Genomic DNA, 10,805 nt, shown 5'->3' with positions numbered 1-10,805 from the left:
TGGCTGCTAGGTTTGCAGCGGCATCTGCTCGGTCATTTCCTCTAGAGACAGGGTCAGAGCCACCTGTATGGGCAGAGCAATGAACTACAGCTAGGGCTTTAGGCAGTTTGAGAGCAGAAAGAACTTCATTAATAATTTCTGCATTAGCTATGGATTTTCCAGCTGAGGTTAAAAATCCTCTTTGGAGCCATAGCATCCCAACTGAGTGACAAATGCCGAAAGCATATCTAGAATCTGTATAAATTGTTGCCTTTTTATCCTTGGCAATTATACAGGCATGTTTCAGAGCTATGAGCTCTGCTCCTTGAGCGCTAATGTTAGAAGGTAGTGAAGCTGACCATTCAGTGGCAAATTCTGAGACTACGGCAGCTCCAGTGTAACGTATGCCATCCCTCATAAAAGAGGAACCATCGGTAAATAAAATCAGATCTGCATTGTCTAAGGGAGTGTCCAAGAGATTATCTCGAGGCTTTTCTGCCATGGACACTAATGTTTCACAGTTATGTAATGGTTCTCCTGAAGTAGGTAAATCTGGAAGCAAGGTGGCAGGGTTAAGAGTTGAACAGCGTTTCAAGGTAATATTTTCACTATTTAATAAGGTTATTTCATACCTTGTAATTCTCTGATCCGAGAATGCCTGTGTTCTATGTTTTACCAATAATGCTTCAATCTCATGTGGGCACATTATTGTTAATGGACATCCCAATACTAAATCAACGGTTTTTGTTACTAGTAAGGCTGTAGCAGCTACTCCTCTAAGGCATGGTGGTGCTCCTGCTGCTACTGGGTCTAGTTGGGCAGAATAATAGGCAATTGGGCGCTGAGAAGGTCCCAAAGTCTGAGTTAAAATGCCTGAGGCTACTCCTCTTCGCTCATGTACATATAAAGTAAATGGCTTGTTGTAATTTGGGATGCCTAGAGCAGGGGCAGATAAGATAGCCTTTTTTAGCTCTGATAGAGCTGACAGGTGTTCAGGCTCTAATTTGAGGGGTTCAGGGACTACATCCCTTGTTAGTGCTATAAGAGGTTTAGTAATTTCCCCATAACAAGGAATCCATTGTCTGCAAAACCCTGTTGCTCCCAGAATTGCTCTTAACTGTTTTTTAGTAGTAGGAGCACTCAATTTTTGAATATTCTCAATTCGCTTGGGAGAAATAGAGCGGGCACCAGCTGTCAGAATGAACCCCAAATATTCTACTTTGGGGAGACACCACTGAACTTTGTCCTTCGAGATCTTATGACCTCTTTTGTGCAATTCCAAAAGAAGGTGTTTGCTATCTTCTTGACATGTTTTTGCATCTGTTGAAGCCAAGAGTAGATCATCTACATATTTGATTAATTGGCTATTTTTAAATGTTATATTGTCTGTGTCTTGGCTCAAAATTTGCTCAAATAAGCTCGGACTTTCGACATAACCCTGTGGCAGCCGACACCAGGTATATTGTGAGCCCTTCCAGGTGAAAGCAAAAATATGTCTGGAGTTTTCATGTATTGGTATGGAAAAAAAGGCTGAACACAAGTCTACTACTGTAAAGTATGTAGCTGTGCTAGGAATAGATGAAATAATAGTATGTATGTTAGAAACTACGGAGTGTCTCTTTATAACGTGATTATTTACTGCCCTTAGATCCTGTATAAATCTATAGATGTGCTTGCCATCGGGCCCTTTTTTTGGTTTTTTAATTGGTAGGATGGGCGTGTTGTATTCAGATTTGCAAGGGATTTTTATTCCCTGTTCTATTAATGAGTTAATAACTGGTGTAATACCCTCAATTGCCTCCTTTGAGAGGGGATACTGAGGGATAGAAGGAGGTGGGCTAGATTTAGTTTTTATCTGCACAGGAACAGCAGTTTTTTTTTTTAAGTAATTTAAGTAATCCTACATCAGAAGAAGATGTGGCCCAAAGAGACTCAGGTATATCTTTAGGTATTTCGAAAATGGAAGGCTCTTTTGCGTCCTGGTTTTCCGAGAGAAGTACAGGGAGTAATTTTAAAGATTCCTCTGGTACTTCTAATGATAATGAGCCATCTGGGGAGCAGGTTATTGTGGCTCTGAGTTTGCATAGAAGGTCCCTCCCCAGCAAATTTAAAGGGGAGTCAGGCATCAAAAGGAAAGAGTGTTGTACCTCTAGGGGTCCTACAGACACCATTCTAGAAGGAAGTCTTTTAACTCTTTGGGTTATTCCTGATACTCCCATTACATTCTCTGAGCCAATAGAATAACATTGTAAATCAGGTTTTCTCTTCAATACAGACCAGGAAGCTCCGGTGTCTAATAGACAATCATAATAGGTGTTACCCACCTTTAAGGTAACATGGGGTTCATTAGTATGGGGAGGGCAGTGGATAGGGACAACGGGTAGTAGGACATCAGGGTCCGGGAAATCAAAGGTTGTATCCTCTGATTCCTGTGCCCTAGCCCCCCCCCCCCGGGCACCATCATTGTGTTTGGGATATTCCTTGGGCACCCCCCTGAAGGGCACCTCTCTGAGAGTCATTAGTACCTCGAGTAATTTTTGGACGAGCGCCATTTCTCATATATTGTTGAGTATTATCATTAAAATTTTCTTCAATTTGAGCATTGTCATTGATTTCCCAATTCCTATTTCTATAATTCTGGTTTCTAAAGTTCTTATTTCTATATTCATTATAGTTATTATTTCTAAAGCTATTATTAGACTGTGTATTTCTTCCAATCATCTTAAGAAAGATTCTACATTCCATCATTTTGTGGCCCTTCTTCTCACAGAAGTGGCAAGTAATGGATTGATAATTGGATTTCTGGAGAGGGGCAATTGTCGTTGGTTCATTACCCTGCCCACTTTCTAATTTAGTTATCCTATCTATTAAATATCTCATTTTTTTCTTCATTTCCTCCATGTCATCATCATTTTCTTTCTCCTTTTCTTCGTTTCCCTTTAAAACATATATAGCTGTTTTTCGCAATTCTTCAAGGTCCATATCTGACCATCTTGGGCATTGTGTTTTGAAATAATTTTTAATTGCTTTGCAAGAATTGTTTACAAAGATTCTTCTAACTTCTCTTATACTACTCTCTTTAGTTAAGTCCCAATCTAAGTATCTGTCCCCAAACTCGATAATTCTGTCCATAAATCTGGAGGGTGTTTCGTTTTCCTTTTGCTTAATTTTTTCCAGTTCCATCCACTTATCTGTACTGTCCGCACATTCCTTCATGGACGTGAGGATGGCCTCTCTACAACGGTATAGTTGTAGATAATCCTCAGGATTGTTATAGTCCCATTCGGGATCCTGAGATGGCCAATGTGCTGCATTACGCCCCCTGGTTTTGTTGACATGAGCAATTATTTTATTTTTTTCACGTTCACTTAAAAAAGCCTGGAGTAAGCTCTCAACGTCCTTGTAAGACGGATTATACTGAAAAAATATGTCTCCCATCTTTTTTGTTACTAGAAAAGGATCTTGTTCATATGTGGGAATATTTCGTGTAAATTCATTTATTTCTTGGGGAGTAAACGGTATCCTATGTCTTAAAGTCACCACATCCCCATTTCGTCCTATTTCAGGTACTTCTCTTAGAGGAAACAGGCCTCTAGTTGAATTTTGCACCTGTGGCTCAGTTTGACAAGAACAGGTTTCTCTAGGAGGACAAGATTTCTCTTGCATTGGAATTTGGTTTTCTGTAGGAGAAGGAACATGAGAAGCTGGGATTGCAGGGGAAGGGTTTTGGGGATTAAATTCAGACAAGATTTGCACTGCACGAGAGAAGCAGTCTGTTAACTGGGCTATAGGAAAGGTGCTTTCCATCTCTATTTCAGGGAAGGAAATTTCCTCATTCAAAGGTTCAGAAACAGGTCTACTTCTGGTAGAGTGGTTGTTTGTCAATTGATCCTGTAAGAAACTTTTTAGATCTTCTAATTGGGCTTGCATTTTATCCTCAATTTTTCCTATTTTATCTTCCATATTTCCCATTTTATCCTCAATATTTCCTATTTTATTCTCAATATTTCCTATTTTATCCTCAATTTTTTCTATTTTATTCTCAATATTTCCTATTTTATCCTCAATTTTTTCTATTTTATCCTCATTCTGCTTTATTTCCTCCTCATTTTGTTTTATTTTCTCCTCATTTTGTTTTATTTTATCCTCAATTTTTTTTATTTTTTCATCTCTAAATATAGTATTGAGGAGTACAAAAATGACAGTACCTATTAATATAAAAATTTGGAGGTATCCTTCATTCCTCAATGCCCCTACTTCTTCAGCTGCCTTATAATTGTCAAAGGATATAGTACTCATTTTTATATGTATATTTTGTAATTTCACAAAACACGTGGGGAGCAGGGCAAAGCAACAAACTTTCCACAGGCTTTTTCTTTTTACAGTAGGTGGCTCTGAGTCTACAACCCAATACAGGCTAAGGGCCTATTGTATTGTAAATTCTCCTTCTTTACAAAGTGTATGTGGGTGGGTCCCAGCAATCTTCTTTGGCCCTCAGGCTAAAGCCGCTAGGACCATGTGCTATCTTCCTTGAGCAAAGCCCACTTAAATTTTTAAGACTAGAAAGGCCAGGAAACAGAAAAAAAAATGGTTTTTAAGTTAGCTCCCTAGCTGTATTCAGCTGATTTTTGCGGGCTAGGAGCTCCTAAGAGCTTCCTCTCCTGAGGTTCCTCGTTGTTGATCAGTTGATTAGCTAAGTCTGGCCTGCCTTATAATCTACTGAGCCACCTCCTTAAAGTAAAAGGAGACGGAAATGAGAGACAAAAAAAAAAAGAGAGAAGAAAAAAATCCTGTTGACCCCAATTTAACTTAAGGGGTAAAGGGAAAAGAGAAAAGGTGTTTTATACTCACCTGTTCTGGCAGCTGTGTCTTTAAGCCAAGGTATTTGGTAACAGGACTGAGGGAGTGAGCAATAAGTGGGTTGAAAAGGCAAGAAAATTCAGGAAATTTATTGAGGTTCTAGAAACCTTCCAAGCCCTAAGGCAGGGCCAAGAGCCAGAGGGGGTAGCCGGTGTGGGATTTCTCCCAGGTGATAGTAAGGAGATCAGAAGACTGATAAGGTTCTTTTATCCCTTCGTGGTCGCCAAACTGTAAATGGGGAAATTTAAGGCTTCTGGGAGAAGGTTATAATATAGTAATGGTTACAAATGTGGCTACAAGATTTATATAATATTTAACAATGGCCGCCAAGGAATTTACTTATGAAATTCCTAAAATGAAACACTCAAGTCAGAATGAGGTTTATGGAGGTTTAATCACACTGGGAGTAGGGAAAAGGTTAGGGAGAGAAGGAGAGAAGAGAAAAGGGAAAGAGGCTACTCAACCTCTGACCAAGGCAGGGGGAGTTTTAGGCCCAAAGGCCCAGGTAGAAAGAATCAGTCCTTAACTCACGTGACCGATCTGAAGGAAAGCTGTCTGCGGGCGTCCTCTCTCTCCAAGCTCCTAACACCAACTCCCTCTAGCTCTCCCCACAGGAAGTTCCGCGAATCTCAGAGGCTGTTCCCTACCTCACTTCCTGTGTCTCACAAATCCAATGGTTGGCTCTAGCTTGGCTTAGGACAGCCCAGGTGGGCAGTTAGTTATTTCTGATTTGTCATTGACTAGCGCATGCCCGTGTCGTGTGGGTGTGCACAATTTTTGGGTGCTAGACCAAGATGGAGACTTTTAAAATTCACAATACATGTGTGTGTGTAGTCTTAGAGAAGAATATTACAATCTTCAACTTTGTGGTATGATGGAGTTCTAGGCTTGGACTGCTCTGTCATACAGGAGATCTGTACCCTGGCCAGGGTACAGCAACATGGTGGTCAGGATCGATATTGGATCAAAGTTCACTGGTAGATTCAGAGACTCCCTTTAATGAGGGTACATGCACAGAAGTTTTCAGCTTAGTCTCAGCTGAGGACCCAAGTTCTGATGGAGTGATCTGGTGTTCTGGGCCCTTGCAGGGGCTGCCACACGCCAATAGCAAGAGCAGCAGTAGAGGGTTAGGCCTGCAGTTCTGTGGCCCAGGGTGGTGAAGTTCTGTAAATCATGGGAAACAACTGAAAACAAATAACAAGGCCTGAAGGAGACTCTCAGGAAGAAAGGCAACTCAGCTCCCTTTTATGTGGTGCATTCCTCCTATGTTCTTTTACAGTTCTATATCTGGAACTATAAAGGTTGAATTTAATGGTTGGACAATACTTTTATGAAATTATGTGTTCACCAATATTTATTATACTTTGAGTCAGAACTTTATTTACAAATAGAGAAGAAACAATAAAGAAGAGAAATGTGAGGGGATTAGAGAGGTTATCCATCCTATCTTAATCCAGGCAGAAATTAATTAGCTCTCAACCAGGAAGGCCTGTAGTCAATAACCATACAGCTTCCTCCAAGATGGAAGCTAGTCTCTCCAGAAACTAGGAACAGAGTCAACCTTTCACTCCCCTCGCAAGTTAGTCTAGGAGTCAGGATCCAAGTTGAAGCCAAGCTCTAAGCCCTGGATCCAATGCACAGTCTCCAGTGAAGCTCCCTTGAAAACTCTCTCCAGTCAGGGGTCTATCTCCACAAGACTGACTCAAACTGAAGAATTCATGGCTTTTATAGTGAATTTTTGTCCCTATCTCTCTTCACAGGGGCCAGTCACAGTTTCCAAATTGTCCAGCACTGCTCAGGAGGCAGTGCTCATAGGAACCATTTCTCATCTTCTGGGGGGGGGGGGTGAATACTCATCAAAAAGGTTCACAGATTCCTGGCTGATTGTGTTTCTGAGGATTTAAACTCTGATCATCATATTCACAAATTTGGGACTGAGTTAAAAGGGTGGAGCTCTCTCAGTAAGTGACTTGTGAGTTCTCTAAGTACCTTGTTAGCTTCTTACCTGTGTTCAATCTTGTTGATTCAATTCAAATGTAGACAAAGGAGAGTTAATCCTGTCTTCACAATCTAAGTAGGTCTTAGTGTTAACTAGAGTGTTAACTCAAAATAGATACTGGGAATAAAGAATTCCCTTTCACAGAATTGTGTGTGAGGGGGAGACAGGGCAAAGGGCCATGGACGAATTAGCCAGAGCCTTGGCAAGGACCCTTCACAGGCCATGAAGAGGGAGAAGGGAGTGATGGGAAAGGTGACAGAAATAATATGTGGTACCTCAGAGGGGTTTTACTTTGCAGGGATATAATTTTTTTTTAATGTATAAAACAGAATAATAGTAGTCCAAAGGAAGCAGTTGTATTGGAATTGTTATTAAAGTATATTTTAAAACCAAATTAATCAAGCACAGCCAAGAATCCTGGCACTCAACATTGCTGGGTTGCCAAATTCCAAAAGAAGGAAGAGAGCAGGACATCAAACCAGTGTCAAAGGACCTGGCTATGTTTTATTTAAAGCAGAGTTGTCTCTGGTGAAGGTTATCCATATGGTCTCCCTCCATGCTGGTAGGAATTCTTAGGGCCATTAGCAGCAGGATGTTGGAGCCCAGGCTATACTCCTGGCCCCTGTCCTTCTCTGCCAGATATGCCACAGAAACATATTTACTCTGGAAACTCACTGACCTTCTGGACTTACATTGTAAATAATTCTGTCCCTGTGTCCTCTTCCTCTGACTGGATGCTTCTTCACAGAAGCACTAAGTCCAGAAGAGTAGCTGTGTGATTCTAGACAGGCCATGACATTTCTGAGCCTCAGTTTCTTTATTTTCTGAATTCATTATAAATAATGCAAGAGGTCATTTGAGTATCCAATGAGGCTGCTCCTCTTAACCCTTTTTCCAGCCTTAAAGTCCCATGTCAATGCCAGCTACTCTCATTAATCTCTCTTCTCCCCTCTCTGCTTTATCCTTCTTAATATTCCCTTTTCTCTCTACCCCCTGCCTGCTCTTTCCTCCTCTCCATTCCCTATCTCTTTCCTTAGCTTCCTGTTGCCCTCTAACCCCTTCACCAAGTTCCTGACCTCTGCCAACATCCTACATCCCATTCCTGACCTCTCCAGCTCTGTAGCTACCTTCCTTCTCATCTTCATCCACTTGGCTGCTCTTCTCAAGCCGTGGGATAGCCTAGCCTCTGGCCATTACAGTGGAAAGGAAAACTAAAGCAAGTTTTGGACTTTCTGCCAGTCAGGTGGAACAAACAGTAGTTGGAATGTTAGAGACAAGATATTGACAAGAATGACAGGTGGTGGGGGGAGGGGCAACTGGAAGTGGAAGTTGGTCTTGTGAGGAGCACTCTCTTCCTGTTTCAAGATAGAAGTGCCTCTATTCATGAATTTCCCAACTGTGTGCTCTACCTGGATCACTGTGATCATATTCATCGGACAAAAGGACTCAGTGGAAACAGTTTGGATGGTAAGGCCAGTATTTAGGGGCATCAGCCCGAAGAGACAGGCCCAACCACCTCTGAAGATCAGAACTTTTCTTCCTCTTGCTGTCTACTGCTAAGACTTTGAATTTAAGAAAACTAGCACAGAATAGCATAGACAGGAATAAAGGAAACCCTCCATCCCTCTGTGAGACCTGGCCTCAGCTCAAAAGCTGAGAGAGACTCAAACCTCATCTAGGGAAATCCCTCTTCTTCCCTGATACCTTCCCCAATCCAACATTGTTATTAAAATTTATCTTTGCAGTCACATAAGAGGACTGTCATTTCAGGGGACATAGAGGGATCTGAATCTCAGGACAGTTATTCAACAATCAATAGTCCTTGACCCCTGCTGGGCAACTAAGACTGGAGGGAGACTTGTCCCTCAGGAGTTTCCCATGCCTTCCTGCTCTGGAGCATCTCCCACATCAATCCAAATACAGAAGATGTCCCCTCAGGCTATCATTTTCAAAAATAGCATCAGCAGGGGGTATCTCCTATTGCCTCATCAGCAGCCATATTTCCTCTCTTCCCTCAACTCCTCCATTCCCTGTTCCAAAACCTTCAGTATCTCCTGTTCTTCATATCCCACCCATTTCCTCTATAAATATTACATTACTCAGGCCCAAAACCTTAATAGTATAGGAGGGAAAAGGGCCCTTCAGCTTCTGCCGGACAGTCAGAGAGGGAAGAATCTCTGGGCCTTCTCTGTACTCCTTTCTCCCTTTGCCAAGAGGCCCACATTCTGCTGTGTGTGACTGCCTGGAGTAGGAGGGCACTTTCTGGGAAATCCTAACAAAATGGGAATGTCTACACCCCTTCTTTGATATGTGCCATCAAGTGACAAATCGGAAACAACTGACAGACGCCCTAGGCTGTCCTAAGTCAAGCTTAAGCTACCATTGGTACATGTGAGATGCAGGAAGTGATATTAAAAAAAGTCTATATATTCACGGCACTTCCTCTTGCCAGCTCTCTTTTGGTGGAGAGGTGGCTTGTGGCAGTGTGCTGGGCATCTTGGCATGGCTGCAGCTATTGTCCCGGTTTGGTGATGAGTGTCCTTGATACAGTAACTGGGAGAAGCTTAATATTGTGGGTCAGGTGAGGCCTGTTTCCTGAGCTCTCTTGGAGTTTAGGCTGATTCCTTTTTTTCCTCCTAGGAGGTCCCTCATCTTGGGAGGAGGCCTCATGATTGCAAGATCTCTGAAGAGCTTGGCTCAGGCTTGGCTGGAGAAATCTTATACCCTTTTCCCTCTCTCTTCTTAATTCCTTCCCTCTATATTAATTAAACCAACATAAAAAATTCCCTAACTGACTTGAATATTTTTATTGGGATTTGAATGAATCTCTGGTGACCATAAGGATGATATATTAGTCAAAACCCCTAAATTGACCCCTTTACATCCCCTGATTCTAACAATGAAGGCACTTGGGTCTTCCTTTCTTGGGAAGATTGAATTGTAATTCACAATCTACTTTTAATTGTTAATCTACAAAAAGGTGGTGATTCAGTATTTTAAGTCGATCTACCCATTTTAACTACAAAAGGTGTTAAGTAACTACAAAAGGTGAACTAATTTAAAAAAGGTGTTAAAATAACCAAAAATGTATAATATAACTAAAGACAGTGTGAACTAAAGAGTGGGCAGTCCTGGAGAGGAGCATCTGCTGTGATTGGACGTGACAGGAGAAAAAGATCTTTAAAAAGATCAGAGGCCAGAAGAAGATATTATGACTCAAGATTCGAGTTGGATGGAGGATTCTCTGACTCCTCTATCCAACACAGAGTTGGACTAGAGGAAATGGACCTCTGGAAGAACTCCTGCAGGAGACCTCAGACTGCTTTTCCTTTGGTGAGTGAAAGTCTGAAGCAGAGATCTAAATCTCTTAAGAAAGGCCCATCATCTTGAGACCCAACCCCCACACCCCTGGGGCTTAGAAATTCTAACTGATATCAGAATAAGCCCAATCCTGATGTCTCTCTGTCTCTCTCTGTATATAATCTTCCCCTAATTGTAAATAAATAAATCATAAATTCCATTTACTTTAGTAATTCATCTTGGGATTTAGAATTTAATTCCCTGGCAAAGGCCTAATTAATATGTTTCAGTCACAAGCACAAATAAATTTAACACCTCCCATGGATGGGAGAACAACCTTTGGCCTCTAGAGGGGCTAGACTACCCTCAAATGAAACTCTTGGACAGGAAATGGATTGATATGCACGGCCAGCCACATAGCACAGAAACAGTTGTACTCCCCAGGACTGAATCTAGCCCAAAGATCCTGAACCACAGAGAATCCTAGAGTTGGAGCTGGAAGTTATCTTCTCCCGACCCTGTGCAACATCCTCAAAGAGGGGTCAGTTACTTCTCTGTTACTAACCTGTGAAGAAACAATTTCCCTCTACCCTATCCCACCAAGCCACTTCTACCCTCTGTGGGCAGCTCTCATGTTATATGGTTTTCATCAATGGAGGAAATCCGC

Source organism: Monodelphis domestica, chromosome 4 (assembly GCF_027887165.1).
Source record: "Monodelphis domestica isolate mMonDom1 chromosome 4, mMonDom1.pri, whole genome shotgun sequence".
NCBI classification, from domain to species: Eukaryota; Metazoa; Chordata; class Mammalia; order Didelphimorphia; family Didelphidae; genus Monodelphis; species Monodelphis domestica.
This window is presented reverse-complemented; position numbering follows the sequence as displayed.